Raw genomic sequence first — 15,540 nt, forward strand, 5'->3', positions numbered from 1 at the left:
GGTCTGGCCCTCCGTGGTGTGGACAGCTCTGCCTGTGGTCGGGGGTCTGGCCCTCCGTGGTGTGGACGGCTCTGCCCGTGGTTGGGGCTCTGGCCCTCCGTGGGGTGGACAGCAGCCCCAGTGTTCTCGAACAGGAGTTCCTAGCTTCTTTGAGTGGAGACTCAGCCCTGAGAGAAAATCCAGAAAGCAAGATCCTAGAAAAACATTTTGTATTAATGCTATTTGGTTTCATTCTACCTGTATTTAAAGAAAAGAGGGTATAAATCTACTGTTTTTGGCAGAAGCATTTAAAATGTCCTCCTCTCTCAAACTGAAAATAGCTTTCACAATTCTCAGGTCAGAACATACATCCTCCCTGTGAAACCATGCTGGTTCCACCCAGTCCATCATCTACTGAGTCAAGCTCAGCTAGTCAGGGTGGACACCACTGCGGGAAAGGTCACCTGGAGCCACTGGCCTCTGGCAGGAATGCAGAGCCTTCTGTGCAGCCTGCAGCCAGGGAACACAGAGGACACCCCACGCCCCTGCCCAAGACCCCCCAAGACCCCCCCCAACCTCCCACCAAGGGCAGCATCTCATAGGATGTCCCCTCCCACCATGGGCAGCTTCTCACAGGACCCCCACCCCCACCTCCCACCAAGGGCAGCTTCTCACAGGACCCCACCTCTCACAGGACCCCCCCCCACACCTCCCACCAAGGGCAGCTTCTCACAGGACCCCCACCTCTCACAGGACCCCCCCCACACCTCCCACCAAGGGCAGCTTCTCACAGGACCCCCACCTCTCACAGGACCCCCCACACCTCCCACCAAGGGTAGCTTCTCACAGGACCCCCCTCCCACCCTCCTACCAAGGGCAGCTTCTCACAGGACCCCCACCTCTCATAGGACCCCCCACACCTCCCGCCATGGGCAGCTTCTCACAGGACCCCCACCTCTCACAGGACCCCCCACACGTCCCACCAAGGGCAGCTTCTCACAGGACCCCCCCTCCGACCCTCCCACCAAGGACAGCATCTCACAGGAACTGCACCCCCCCCAACCCAAGGGCAGCATCTCACAGGACCTTCGTTGACCACCTCCCACCAGGGCAGCATCTCACAGGACCGCCACCCCCACCTCCTAACAGGGCAGCATCTCACAGTTCCACCATCCCCACCTCCCACCAGGGCAGCTTCTCACAGGATTCCCACCCCTACCCCAGTCCCCACTCAAGGACAGCATCTCACAGGCTCCGTGTGACCGGAACTCCACCCCCAGTCTCTGAGTTCAGAGAGGAAATAGAGGACTGATTTTCCCCCCATTTCTAACAGCGGGGGATTTTCCTCACAAGCCATCAGTTTTCTGATTCTCTGACACTGGCTGGGCTGACAACTCAGTTCTGATGCCAGCTCCTAAAGTGAGAGCAGGCTCTGCGGGTAGGGACTCACACACCAGACCCCCTCATTTCTGCCTGGACAACTGCAGATTTGGTTTTTCTGGCCTGGCCTGGCCTGAAGCTGCCTGGGGCCACACAAGAGTCCCCTCATTAGCACAAATTTGGGTTTGCTTAGAAGGGCCCTGTTGTGAGCACGAGAGACACTTCTGTTGCTCAGGAAATTCCAAGGGTTCTCAGAGTGCTGTGCCGGGAGCCTAGAAGGGCGCCAGATATGTGTTTCCTATTATACACCCACACGAAGGCTGCTTCCCTTGCCCAGTGCTGGTCACCATGGAACGAGGCCAGAGCTCTAGGTGAGCTGGTCCCTGCCAGGGGAGGGGTCCTGGGGGCTGTTAGTGTCTCTTCACGTTTTCTGTCCTGCAGAACATAACTTCTGTTTCTGCACTGACCAGTAAGTCTCCTGTAAAAACAGTGTTCCAGCATGGTGGCCACTGAGCACTGGGCGAGTGGCTGGTGCACCGCAGTGTTATTTTTTATTGAGATGACTGCTTTAGTAAGTTCCAGTCAGCTCAAGCCCCTGTGGCTCCTGGCTGTGTTGTGAAGCTCTACACACAGACCCTCTGGAAATGACGGGAGACCTCAAGGGGAGAGGGTGCCCCTCTGGGTCAGGAGCAGCCACATACCCCTCGTCTCTTACTCCCCTCCCTGGAACTGTAACCCAAAGTGAGGAGACGCTGGCATTCCTGGCAGTGCTCAGCATTCAATTCATCCATCTATCCATCCACTCATCATCCCATCCATCCATTGAATCGGCATTGCCAATTCAATGGACATGAACGTGGGCGAACTCTAGGAGACGGTGAGGGGCAAGGAGGTCTGGTGTGCTGCAGTCCATGAGGTAGCAAAGAGTCGGACACGACTTAGCAACTGAACAACAACCATCCATTTAACCATCTATTCATCTATTCACTCATCCCTCCATCCATCTTTTTTTTTTTTTTTTTTACATTTTGCCTCAACCGCCCCCGGAGCCCCGAGCTGGGGCCGGGGCTGCGCCAGGCGCCGGCGGCGGCCATGGCGGGAGCGGCTGCGGGGCTGCGGGCGGCGGCGGCGGCGGTGGCGAAGGAGGAAGAAGAAGCGGCGGCGGTGGACGCCGAAGCGAAGCGGGGCGCCGCCCTCCATCCATCTTTGAACAAATATTTCTTGAGCACGTTCAACACTTGGTCACACTCAGTGCTTTTCCAGGTACGTGAATTTAGAGTCACACAGCAATTCTTAGAATAGTTGCAGAATCAAATTTAGTATAAGAGCAGAGTTAAATACTAAAATTATGTTTAAAAGTTCTCCTTCCCAAAGTGATGCCAGTTGAGAGGGTGACTCCAAGTGGGAGCAGGTGGGTGAAACAGGTGAAGCGATGCCGAGCGTCCAGTGTTTGAAGGGTCCTCCTGAGTGAGGTGGCGACTGCCTGCAGCGTGGGGCCCTGCACCTGTAGCAGGTGTGAGGTGCTTGTTCAGTCCAGGGGTGGGTGCTTCTTAGAGAGGGTGTTGGTGATGGAGGGCAGGTTTGGGAGCTACATGTCTTCCCCCCGCATGGAAGCCTGGGTTAGATGAAACTGAGCAGGGTCCCTGGTGGAGCTCAGGAAGGGGAGTGAGTCAGAAATCTAATAGTGGAGAAAATGTAGACAGAAGAAGCTGTGAGCCACAGCGCCCTTGGGAGGCTGGTGTTTATCTAGGGAGGGGTGGCACAGAGGTCAGAGGAGGCTGGGCCAGGTCTGGGCGCGCTGTGGGGAGTGGTGCCCAGAGACTGCCTGGAGGAGGTGCTTACTCTGAGCCTGAGCCCCTCCCTGCCCCGCCTCCTCCTTTCCCCCTGCTTGTCCGGGAACTGGGCCTTGTGGGTGGGAACAACTCTTGCCAAGAGGAGAGACGCCGGATGGAAGCATAGCTGCACATTTTGTTCTGTGCGTGGTGGACAGTGCCGGCGAGGTGGCCTGCGGCCCTCTGGCCCGTGTCTGTGTCATGAGAAGGCACTGGGCCAGGGCCCTTTTCTCTGTTCCTGGGGCAACAACAGATCAGTACAGATCGGGCCTTGTGTGCAGAAGAGCCTCGCCCCTCGAATCTGGATGTCCATGCCAGAAATGTTGAATGTGGTATACGAATACACACAGAGATTTATGAATGTATATAATACATATATAGCATTTGGAATGGAACACTTCTATATCCCAGCAAAATGCATTTCTTTCTGTGTAGGTGAGAGAGCTGGGTGTATGTGTGGCCTGGGAAGGATTTGTTTGCAGGGGAATTAATGAAATCTTACATTTACATAAATCACCAATTACATGGTCGGCTTCTTTCTAAACCTTTACAAGTTCACATAAATACTTTAATCTAATTGCCTTGAAGTCCCACTGTCGTGAAATTCCTGCAGCTGCAGCCTCCAGTACAGGGCTCAGGTCACTCCCCTCGGTTTGGGGAACACCTTGACCGTGTGCTGGCAGAGCTGGGGTTGGGGAGAAATGGGGCCCTAGCAGACCCAGCCGCAGGGCTGGACAGCAACTAGAGAGTCAGGCTTTAGTCCCAGGTCTGGATGGACACGCAGGCAGGGGTGGAGGCCTGTTTGGGAGAGGTTAGTGGGGGGGGCCTGTGGGCAGGTGTGGAGGTGTGCTCCCCCTGGTGCTGGCGCTGGGGCCTAGCTGGGGGCTGGGGGGGTTATAGGCAACCATGGGGAGGGACCTCCAGAGGGGGAGGAGGGCCTGCAAGCCCGGAGGCCCAGTCTTTCCTGGGGCTGCTTGCCCACCTCTGATTCCAGACTTCCACAGCCAGGCTGCTTCTCTCACATGAAGCCCTTTCCAGCTGATTTCCGTCCATTAGGGAACGAAGGCAGTTAGTGGCAATTTAGGAAAATGTTAAACTTCATGTGTGGAAGTGGCGTTTTCATACCAAGCTCCCATCTGCACACACGCACTTGACACACCAGTCCTCCGGCGCTTTTAGGACAAGATCTCTGCCTCGTTGCTGTTCACCCAAGGAAGACGCCTGGCTCTTCGAGGAACCTCCACTCAGGGACTGGCTTGACTTTTTTCCAGCAGATGGGGAAACGGGGATTGTGGTGTGGCCACGCACCCCTAGCCGAGGCCCAGGCGGCTGAGATGGGGGGCTCCTGAGGCTGGGGTCCGGGCCCTCTGCCAGCCCCAGGCGGGGTCGCATTCCACAGGCTCCCAGGGAGCCCACACCAACTCCAGCTCCCTCTGTCAGCACCTGCTGGGGAGGCTATTGATTACGCAGGTCTCTGTGGGTGGCCTCTCCCCTGGGAGCCTGTCCCAGCCACGGCCAAAGCCTGTGTGAGTGAGAACACTCGGCATGGCTACAGGAAGGCCAGCTGCACGGACGCATGTGAGCCCCAGACTGCCTTGGGGTTCCCCCGGTGGCGTGGAGCCACGGGTTGCCCAGGTCGAAGGTAGCCCCCTTCCCGAGTGCGTGGGGAGTCTTGCCCTGGGCCTGGCCTGGGCCTGCTCCTCTGGGCAGGGCTCTGTGTCTTCTCTGTGCAGCCCAGCGGCTAGGCCTTGGACAATGTGGGGAGGATGACGGCCAGTTCCGCACCCCCGCCCCCGCCCGCCACCACCTGCTTGCCGTGGCTGGGATTTCACTGGACTGGGGAGGAATTCTTTCCGAGGAGTCCCTTCTGGAGGCCTCGTCCTTCCTCTGGTAATTTATGAGCCATTTGCTATTGCATCTGGACCCTCCCTCAGGGTTTTGAGTGTTACTGTAAAGGTTTTATTCTCACCCTAAAAGTACAAAACAATTGCTAATTTTGTTCCAGGAAGTGTATGACTTTTAAGAATGAAGAAAGAGTCTTTTCTAAGAGACATGTGTATCTAGCTGTGTGACCTGAGCGTGTTGTCATCATCTTTCTGGACCTGAGACCACACTTCTGCGAGGAGGCGACTGTCTAGATCCTGGCGTAGACCCACCACGCCCTGATGTCCTGACCACCTCTGCACAGTCAGAGAAACAGTGCCCGGTGTTGACCAAGAGTCCATGGAACAAAAACGGCTGGATCAGGTCTTCCTAGAGCAGGGCTGATGGGGTGGGGAGCCTGGGGAGATGAGCAGCAAAGGAAACAGCAGAAAGAGCACTTCAAACGTGTTGGCAATGGTCTGATCTGGCTGGGCAGAGTTTGAGCCTCCACTCTGCACTTGTCTGTGTGGCCTCAGCGTAGGGCTGCTCTCTCTGATCCTGACCTCAGGCCGGGGGAGCTCAGAGGGTGGTCAGGAGGCTCAGAGCAGTGACCAGGGTGTGGGGTTCAGGAATGGGTTCCTGTTTTAGCACACAATAGTTTTCATCAGCCACATTCTGGTTTGTAGCAGCTTGGGTGACTTCCCTTAATTCAGGCCTGGTTCTGGGTTCTGACCTTGGGGACAAGGCAGTGGAGGCAGGAGAGGAGGTCAGCCTGGTTCGTGGTCAGGGGCCAGGCATGGGGACAACGGGCACGAACCTCAGTCCACAGAAAGACCCTTGACCGCACGACACTATGAGAAACTACCTGTTTTTTTTTCTCTTGGCTCTGAAACCTGTGTGGAGTTTGAAAAACATAGAAACTTCGTCTAGCTGAAATATAGAGTTTCCTTTAGCCAGTCTTTGAGAACAGGTCTGCTAGTTAGAAACTGTTAATATCTCAGTTTTCCTTTGGCTAAGAATTTTGTATTTCCTCTTCCTTCTGCAAGTATGGCTTCAGTTCAGTTCAGTTCAGTTCAGTCACTCAGTCATGTCCGACTGTTTGCAACCCCATGGATGGCAGCACGCCAGGCCTCCCTGTCCATCACCAACTCCCGGAGTTTACTCAAACTCATGTCTACTGAGTCGGTGATGCCATCCAACCATCTCATCTTCTGTCATCGCCTTATCCTCCTGCCTTCAATCTTTCCCAGCATCAGGGTCTTTTCCAATGAGTCAGTTCTTCGCATCAGGTGGCCAGAGTATTGGAGTTTCAGCGTCAGCATCAGTCCTTCCAATGAATATTCGGGACTGATTTCCTTTAGGATGGACTGGTTGGATCTCCTTGCAGTCCAAGGGACTCTCAAGAGTCTTCTCCAATACCACAGTTCAAAAGCATTAATTCTTCACCACTCAGCTTTCTTTATAGTCCAACTCTCATGTTCATACATGACTACTGGAAAAAACATAGCTTTGACTAGATGGACCTTTGTCAGTAAAGTAATGCCTCTGCTTTTTAATATGCTGTCTAGGTTCACAATAGCTTTTCTTCCAAGGAGCAAGCATCTTTTAATTTCATGGCTGCAGTCACCATTTGCAGTGATTTTGGAGCCCCCCAAAATAAAGTTGTCACTGTTTTCCACTGTTTCCGTATCTATTTGCCATGAAGTGATGGGACCAGATGCCATGATCTTCGTTTTCTGAATGTTGAGCTTTAAGCCAACTTTTTCACTCTCCTCTTTCACTTTCATCAAGAGGCTTTTTAGTTCCTCTTTACTTTCTGCCATAAGGGTGGTGTCATCTGCATATCTGACGTTATTGATATTTCTCCCAGCAATCTTGATTCCAGCTTGTGCTTCTTCCAGCCCAGCATTCCTCATGATGTACTCTGCATAGAAGTTAAATAAGCAGGGTGACAATATACAACCTTGACGTACTCCTTTCCCTATTTGGAACCAGTCTGTTTTTCCATGTCCAGTTCTAACTGTTGCTTCCTGACCTGTATACAGATTTCTCAAGAGGCAGGTCAGGTGGTCTGGTACTCCCATCTCTTTAAGAATTTTCCAGTTTGTTGTGATAAGTGTGGTCTGTGCAAACATGAAATTCTGGTTGATGGTTCTTTCCTCTCAGCACTTGAATGTGGTCATGATGCTTCTTTCTGGTCTGCTAGGTTTCAGATCACAAATCTCCTGTTATAAACTCTTGTTCTTTAGTAAGTAATGTGTCATTTCTCTCTGTCAGTTTTTAAGATATTTTTCTTCATCTTTAATTTTCAGAAGTTCCACGTTGATGTGCTGGTGTGAATTTCTTTGGGTTTACTATAGTTAGGTTTCTCTCATCTTAAATCTGTGAACCCCTCTGGGTTGCCTTGTATTGTGGGACTGGAGCTCAGGAGCTGCTGCATCAACACTCCCTGTGCTGTTGGCGGAGGCCAGGGGCTGGACCGAGGCTCCCAGGACAGTTGGGGGAGGGCGAGGCTGGCCCTGCAGGGGGCCTGCCTACCTGCCAGCTACGTGGCTGGGGGAGAGGAACCTGGTGTCCTCTACCCCTGTGCTCTGGCTACAGAGAGAAAGAAATGTCATCCCTGTCTCTTGGTGGCTCTGTGTTGTGGGCTTCTCCTGCCCTTAGTTCTAGGCCAAAGGAGCCTAAGGAACCACAGTGCTTTTCTCCAAACCTCCACATCTCCAGTCAGCCCTTCTTTCTATCTAGGCTTTAGGGTCCTTTTATCATCCTCTTTATAATTTCCGGGGTTATCTACTTGTATATAGAGGACACATCAGAGAAAAGTGAGCTTACCCCATCCTAATACAGACCCAGAAAGTTTAAGTGGAATTTGAAATACAGAAATTTCCTCTGCGTTTGCAGCAGAGGTCAAGAATAGCTGCCATGGCTGTGGTTTGAGCTGAAACGATGCATTTTCAAGGCCATTTGTGTTGGTATGGAGATCATCTCATTTTAAATTTTAACAGGAAGTGTATAAAGCATCTTGATACTACTTGTAGTTGAGACAATATTAGCTGTTGATGCAATGACTAGATTGAATTTCTCCTTTTTTTAAACTTTAGTTATTTATTTTAATTGGAGAATAATTAGTTTACAATATTGTGATGGTTTTTGCCATACATCAGCATGAATCAGCCATAGGTATACAGGTGTCCCCTCCACTCTTCCCTCCCAACCCTGTCCTTTCCGGATGTCACAGAGCAGTGGCTTTGGGTGCCCTGGGTCACACATCAGACTAGCACTGGTCATCTGTTTTACATATGGTAATGTGTATGTTTCAATGTCATTCTCTCAAATCAGCCTCACCTTCTCCCACTGAGTCCAAAAGTCTGTTCTTTACATCTGTGTCTCCTTTGCTGCCCTACCCGTAGGATCGTCGGTACCATCTTTCTGGATTCCGTATATATGCGTTGTGTGTGTGTATGCTTAGTCACTCAGTAGTGTCCAACTCTTTGTGACCCCATGGACTGAAGCCCTCCAGGCTCCTCTGTCCATAGGGATTCTGGTATTTGTCTTTAGGTTGAATTTCTTAAGAAACATTATGAAATCTGCAGCAAGAGCTAGTTTTCAAGGCAGTTCAGTGTTTGATAACAGGGTTTGCAGGTGGTTCTTCCGACCAGGAAGGAGCTCGGGAGCCCTTCGTAGCTGGAGTCCTGTATCAGGCAGAGGCCTTGGTTTGTTGGTTTTTGTTCCACCACCTCGATTTCCTGGTGGAGCTGCTGAAGGGTTGATGGGTCTCTGGGGACCAGAGCTGGGTGTAAGGTGTGCTGGTTTCAGGGCTGGGCACTGCCCCCACGTGGCTGATCTAAGCCCCCAGCATGCTGTCACTCAGCAGGGACGTGAAGGGGTGGGCAGAATGGGCTTCCTAGGTGGGCGGGGCGAGCTGGCCCCAGCAAACTGTTGACCAAGACCCTCCCAGGAAACCCGGCTTCCGTGCCACCCACGTTGAACAGCTGCCATGGGCATCGTCGTACATTGGAGGCTGTTCACTCAGGGTGAAACTCCCCTTCGTAAAACACACACATGCATGGGAAAGCCGCTTTCTGCACGACTTCATTTTAATAGAACAGAACAGGGGAAGAAATAAATCAGATTTTTACTTTTCTGCACTAGGCCTGAAAAACCAGCTTAACCAATCCCACTCTTTCCTTTCTCCGCAAATATTTACTTTTGGAAGGATGAGCCCTGCGCCCCGCATGGTGGATAGGACCGCAGATGAAGCACTGTTTCTTCATCCCATTTGCAGAGATAGCAGCCTGGTTTGGATCCTGAAAAAATGGCAAGTCTTGCTTTAAATGTCTTTTGTGGTGGCATGTGTGAATATATCAAAGTGATAAATAATCTGCTTCTTTGAAAATCAGAGTCTCTCAGTCAGCAGCATGTGCCCCATCCCTGCCTGTGAACAGGGGCCGATGCGGGGGGCGGTGCTCTGGAGCATGCCTGCTATGAACCATGTCTTCAAACCTCTTGTTTTCTGTCCCCTCCTGGCCCTCTCCACCAACGGTGACTGTGTCCAGCACAATGGCACACATGGCTTCTACATGCTTCCTCTCGTCTTCTGGGGACTCTGGCCTTCAGACCTGGGGTCCCTCCAGCTTTCCTGGGGGTCTGCTGCTCCCTAGGGGTGAAGGCAGAGGTTTCCTAGACACCCAGCCCCTCTGGCTCCCCTCTCACCTCCCCACCTTTGTCCCCTCATCCCGTCAAGGCACTTTCACGCCCCATGCTAAGATCAGGAAGAGTTTGGGGTTGTCAGAGTAGCCCCCTCGGGCGTGTGGTCCTGGTGGGGGCTGCCTGAGGGAGGGGTCTGGGAGGTCTGGGAGGGAGGCTGGGGGCCAGGCTGAGCGACGTGTGGGCACACAGCCTCCAGACTTGCCACATGGAACCACCCACAGCCCTGTCATACCCGCCACGTGGAACTTCGATGGGGTTTTAGGTGCAGGGAGGCTTCACCCGGAAATCCTCCCCACAACCAGGCATTCCTTTAACAAGACACGGAGCTTCCATTTAATAATTGGAAGTGAAAATGCAAATGCTTGGAGAATTACTGCGGTGGCTTTAAGGGGTTTGAGTTCCAGGATAAATGTGTCATTTCAATTTCAGAAAGGAGTTAGGAAGCAGGAGGCCCTCGGGGACAGGAGAGGGCAGGAGGGTGGTGAGATCCGGCTGTGGTCAGTGCCTGTTTCTGCCCATCCCCTGCTCTTCTAATTTGCTCCAGGCCAGAGGGATGGAGGGCTACCTCTGTGTGACACTGGGCCTCCTTGGGACTGGGTTCACCTTGGAAGTAGGGTCACCTTAAGTCTGGGTCACCTCAGGTCTGGGACCACCTTGGGGCAGGGGCACCTCAGGTCTGGGGCCACCTCGGGGCTGGGGTACCTTGTGTCTGGGGTTATCTCGGGTCACCTTGGGCCTGGGGCCACCTCAGGTCTGAGGTCACCTCAGGTCTGGGGTCACATCAGGTCTGGGGCCACCTCGAGTCTGGGGTCACCTTGGGTCTGGGGCTACCTTGGGTCTGGGGCACCTCGGGTCTGGGGCACCTCTGACCTGGGGCCACCTCAGGTCTGGGGCCACCTCGGGGCTGGGGTCACCTTGGGCCTGTGGTCACCTTGGGTCTGGGGCACCTTGGGTCTGGGGTCATCTTGGTTCATCTTTGGCCTGGGGTCACCTCAGGCCTGGGGCCAAATCAGGTCTGAGGTCACCTTGGGTTTGGGATCACCTTGAGTCTGGGGCCACCTTGTGTCTGGGGTCATCTTGAGCCTGGGATCACCTTGGGCCTGCGGTCATCTCGGGCTTGGGGTCACCTTGGGTCTGGGGCCACCTTGGGTCTAGGGCCACCTTGTGTCTGGGGTCATCTTGGGCCAGGAGTACCTCGGGCCTAGGGTTACCTTGGGCTTGGGGCCACCTCAGGGCTGGGGTCACCTTGGGGCTGGGGTTGCCTCAGGTCACCTCAGGTCTGGGGTCAGGTCAGGCCTGGGGTCACCTCAGGTCTGACCTCTGCCACAGGAAGGCTCTGGGAAAGGTGATTCTTAGGAAAATGTTGAGGGGCTTTAACAGAGTGAGGTCAGGTGCAGGGGGGCACTGGACATGTGGGCACTGCCTGCTGGAGCAGAGTTGGGGGCCTATGGGCCTCAGCCACCCAAGTGGAGCAGTTCTTGCTGGGACGAGGCTGTTGAGGTGGCCGGGGGCTTCCAGGGAGAGGGAGCTGGTGCAGGGATGCATAGCCTTGCGGCAGGGGGGGCGTGGGGAGGAGGTGTGGGGGGACCACAGCCTGCATCCCTGGGGAGGGGCTGTAGGAACGCCTGACCCAGCAGGGCCGCCCTGCCCCCCTGCCCCTGACATGGGGGATGTGGAGGGTGAGGCCTTGCTGGTAGTTTCTAAGGAGACCAGGGAAACAAACACAGACCCCGGCTGCCCAGAGCCCTCTCGGCACATCAGGACCACTGACTTCAGGACCTGGCTGGTGGCTGTGGGCGGCAGCACGCCCAAGATAAACCAGCACACAGAGCTCATGCTGAATCACGTTTTTCTCCGATAACGTTTAACATCAAAGAAAGTGGAGAAGTAGGCCCAGATGAGCCTGACGCAGTGTATTCTCTGCTTGGGGTTGTTTCGGTTTCTGGGACTTCTGCTGGGAGGCTGATCTTATTCGGGACAGTGGGATGCTGTCATTCAGGATTCATTTCACAGCAGAGGTCCAGGTTCTCATCTGACCCGACTTCTTCCACCAGAGTGACATGTGTTTCTCATAAAGTTGTATGTATTTATCAAAGATGTAAATGAACAAATGCCATATCCGCAGTGTACTGTGTAAATGTGTATCAAATATTTTATGCCCGATGGAGAACTTTCTCATCAGAGAGTGGGTGGCAAGTGGTGTCCACACCAGGACCCTGGTCTGGAGAGGAGGACTGCCCCACCCCTGGTCCAGGCTGAGGTCATGGCTCCCTTCTGGGTGGGGGAAGGAAAACAGGCTACTCGGGGGTTTGGGATGTCAGACCCCAGGGGTGGGTGGGCGTGTGATCCCTGAGAGGCCGTGTCCCATCCCTGTTACTCTGCCCAGGGTGGGGCCTGGTGGGAAGGCTGACACAGAGCTTAGGGATGACCCACCATTAGGACTGCTGTTGGGTCTGCTCTTAATTCTTTCCTGTCATCTGGGTCTGTCTGCTAATCAGTCCTGTCTGCTGCTAAGGATCTCCTTCCCAGGGGAGCCCAGGGCCTCACTAAGCTCTCTCAGGACCCCCGCCCCTGCCCCGTCTGCTCTCTCAATGCCATGGGTTTTCTCAGCCACTGCGGTCAGAGCTGTGTCATCCAACTCTCATCTCACAGCAAAGCCATGATGAACCCCACCCGGCACCACAGCATCACTTTCTGTTCCAAGTGCTTTTCCAACATTAACTGGCTCCTTGTGCACAGGCCTAAGCAGGATGACGCCCTCATCAGCCTCCTTTGCAGATGAGGGCGTGGAGCCCAGGGAGGCCCCTCCGAGAGTCAGAGCCACGAAACCAGGTGGGCACTGGGCCAGCCCGTCTCCTGAGCTCACATCGGGGGCAAGCTGCCCAGGAATGCCAGTGGCTCCTGGGCTACGAGGCGAGGTGACCCTGGAGACTCTGCAGGTGAAGACTTCTGGCACTATTGCTCAGAGCCCCACTTAGTGCATCAGGGAATCTCGTCAACATTCCTTCCGGGCTTTGGGTAGAGCCAGAGGGGAGCAGTGTTCCCTGCAGGATGGTCCTGGGCACACAGTAGGCCTTCATGCACGTGTGCAGACATCCCAGTCTGCTGGCCTCGACAGCAGAGCCTCAGATGAGTCTGCGGCTGCAGATGAGACCACGAACCACAGCTGTGGGCCGCCACTGATCTCATCAAATACAGGAAGTTTAGGCAACGGCTCGTGACTAATTTCAGGAAAATTTATTGTGATTGAAAAAGAAAACTTCTGACTGGAAGACAGATTTCTTCCCAAGCTCGTGCTTCCACTTTTGTTACCTGCCTGGTCACAAATCCACTCGCAGGAGGGGGTGCCCAGGGATCTCCCCACTGATGGTTCTCAGGGTGGGGGGTCGGGGGACGTGGACTCAGAGTGTCTTCAGTCAGCTCCCTCCCTGGGCGTCCCCTCCACGTGGGATTCAAGCTCTCTTCACAAAGGGCACCCACTGGTCACCGTGTTGACCAGTGTTGCTTTCTGTTCTTTCAGCGGTGTCCCAGCCTGCCCAGTGTGTGAGGGTCCTCGCACCCCACCATCCCCAACCCCCACCAGGGCTGGACAAGACATTTAATGTAAACCCCTGCTTCCTGCGTGTTTCCCGAGTGCACATCTTGCTCTGTAACATCAGAGCCAAACCCAAAGAGAAGCACGAAAGTCCCTGGGCAGCAGCCCTGCAGATGGATTTCCCGTTTCTGCTGGCGTCCCCCCTCCCCCCGCCTCCCAGGGCTCAGCGTGTGGAGGGAAGGGCTGCTAGACTTCGTGTCTGTGCTTGGTGGGAACTATTAAATTACTGCGGGATGTTTTCGATTATACCACACATCAGTGCCTCGGCCCGCGGCCTGGAAGCCACATGTACCCGAGGCCGCTGGTGCCCCCGCCTCAGCCCACGCTGGCTCGCAGGAGCCCCTCGGTGGCACTGATCGGCCAGGATGGAGCTGGAGCAGCCCAGGGAAAGGAAACGGCAGTAAACTCGGAGCCTCGCGGCTTCCTGGAGCCAGGACGCTGGGGTTAGCTTAATTGCTCTGAAACGAGAAAGATTCGGGGGTTTTCAAGAAGTCCCAGAGGTGCACTTGCCAAGCCTCAAATATTAGCTTGAATTACAGTTTCTAATCCCGCCCTCTCCCCTTGCCTGCAGCTCTCCTGGAGGTTTGTCCTGGGCTTGGGGCCGCGAGGAGGGAGGCGACTAGGAGGGGCAGCCGAGGCTCCCACCACATAGAGGCGCTCAGGGGGCGTGTGGCTGGGCACCGGCCACTGTGCTGCCCTGTCCTCATACTCCAAACAGGGGGTGTTGCAGAGACCTGGAGCCCCGAGGCTGGCCTTCCTCTAGGGCAGCATCCACGGCTTCTTTCAGGGTCTCAGAACGGTCCTAAAGAAAAGATTAAGAAGCACTGAAAGAGAAAACAGAAGTGTGAACACACTTGAGGGGTTTTCCTTGGAGAGAGGGTGGATTTAGGAAGTGACTGGAGGCGGAAAGGGAGGGTCTGACCTCACTGGGGGCCCGCCGCACTGAGTAACTGGGGCAGGGCAGAGGATGCAGCGTGAGAATGAGCGCTGAGTCATGGGGGACACTGGCCAGGCCAGTGCAAGGGACTGCAGCGGGGCAGAGCACAGAGCACAGGGGCAAAATGTCCCCCACACTCAGGGAGGCTGCTGCCGATGTGGCTGCTGTCCCAGCTCCTGAGGGGGGGCACTTCCCGGCCAAGCCTGGGGACCAGGGCTCTCTGCAGGCTCACCTCCCCCCAGCCCCACTTAAGGCACAGCCTTCTGGCTCCTTTGCTGCCTAGGGGAACAGGGGTCCTGGGTGTTCTGGAGTCACAGGCCCCTGGGGGGTATTCCTCCTGGGTGGTGGAGACTCAGAATCTTCAAAGCATTTCTAGAGAAAAAGAACAGGGAGAACTGTTTTGAGGAAAACAGCAAGAGATGAGATAGGAAGACAGAATCTCAGGGACCCTGGGGCTGTCAAGGCCAAGATGTGAGGAAAACAGGGCAAGTCCATGGTGTGTGAGCTGCTGTCACTGCCATGGCTCAGGCTGTGCTGGGAGGTCATCTTTCCTGTGCTCACACTTCCTGCGTGACGACCTCAGTGGGAGAGTTCCCTGTGCCTGCGGTGGCCCTGGGACAGGGGCGCCATTGCCGGGGATGGTGTCTTCCTCCTGCCTGTCTCCACTCACGGGGGTATCCACAGGTTTCCCCCAGTGGGGTGAGTGGTCCCTTGTGGTGGTGGTGGTGATAGAGGTGTCGCCATGGTTGCAGCAGGAGGGCCCAGGTCAGCGTGTGCTGGCCCTGCCCCATCGAAGACACAGGACTCGGGAATCTGGAGACGAGTGATTCCAGGGCACATCATGGCCTCCAGGATGAGGGCAGCAGCTGAACTCCAAAGGGGAAGCACTTCGGGGGGAGTGGGGGGACACTGGGGGTGCAGAGGAGGCTCCTGGGGTGGCGATGGGCCCTTCACACAGGTTGTTCAATGCAAACCACACAAAAACTTTCCTAGTGGTGAACTATTGCTTTCATTCTTTTAAGTGATGGAACTAAAGCCCAGCAGCGTATTAGTTAACATCAGCTATTGTAACAATTAAGCCACTGAACGTGTCAAGTTTTGAAAATGACAAAGCTTCATTTTTCTTCTGTTTAATCCCAAATAGGTCCCTTCTCGAGGAGCACAATTCCAAGCCACCCTTCAGAGGTGTGTCTCTCTTCACTTGGGACTTGCCATTTTCTTTTAAGGTGCTTTGGCCCCTGGTA

At 54.6% G+C, this 15,540-nt stretch overlaps 1 long non-coding RNA gene across 1 annotated transcript; it reads left to right on the top strand.

The window, feature by feature from the left end:
• Positions 1 to 2,525: 2,525 nt before the first annotated feature.
• On the top strand, positions 2,526 to 10,578 carry LOC113904153. The gene is made up of 3 exons (XR_003514424.1): positions 2,526 to 2,622; positions 5,197 to 5,438; positions 9,271 to 10,578. It is a non-coding gene; the product is annotated as an uncharacterized LOC113904153 (long non-coding RNA).
• The last annotated feature ends 4,962 nt before the right edge of the window (positions 10,579 to 15,540 follow it).

Source organism: Bos indicus x Bos taurus, chromosome 14, assembly GCF_003369695.1.
Source record: "Bos indicus x Bos taurus breed Angus x Brahman F1 hybrid chromosome 14, Bos_hybrid_MaternalHap_v2.0, whole genome shotgun sequence".
Taxonomy (NCBI): Eukaryota; Metazoa; Chordata; class Mammalia; order Artiodactyla; family Bovidae; genus Bos; species Bos indicus x Bos taurus.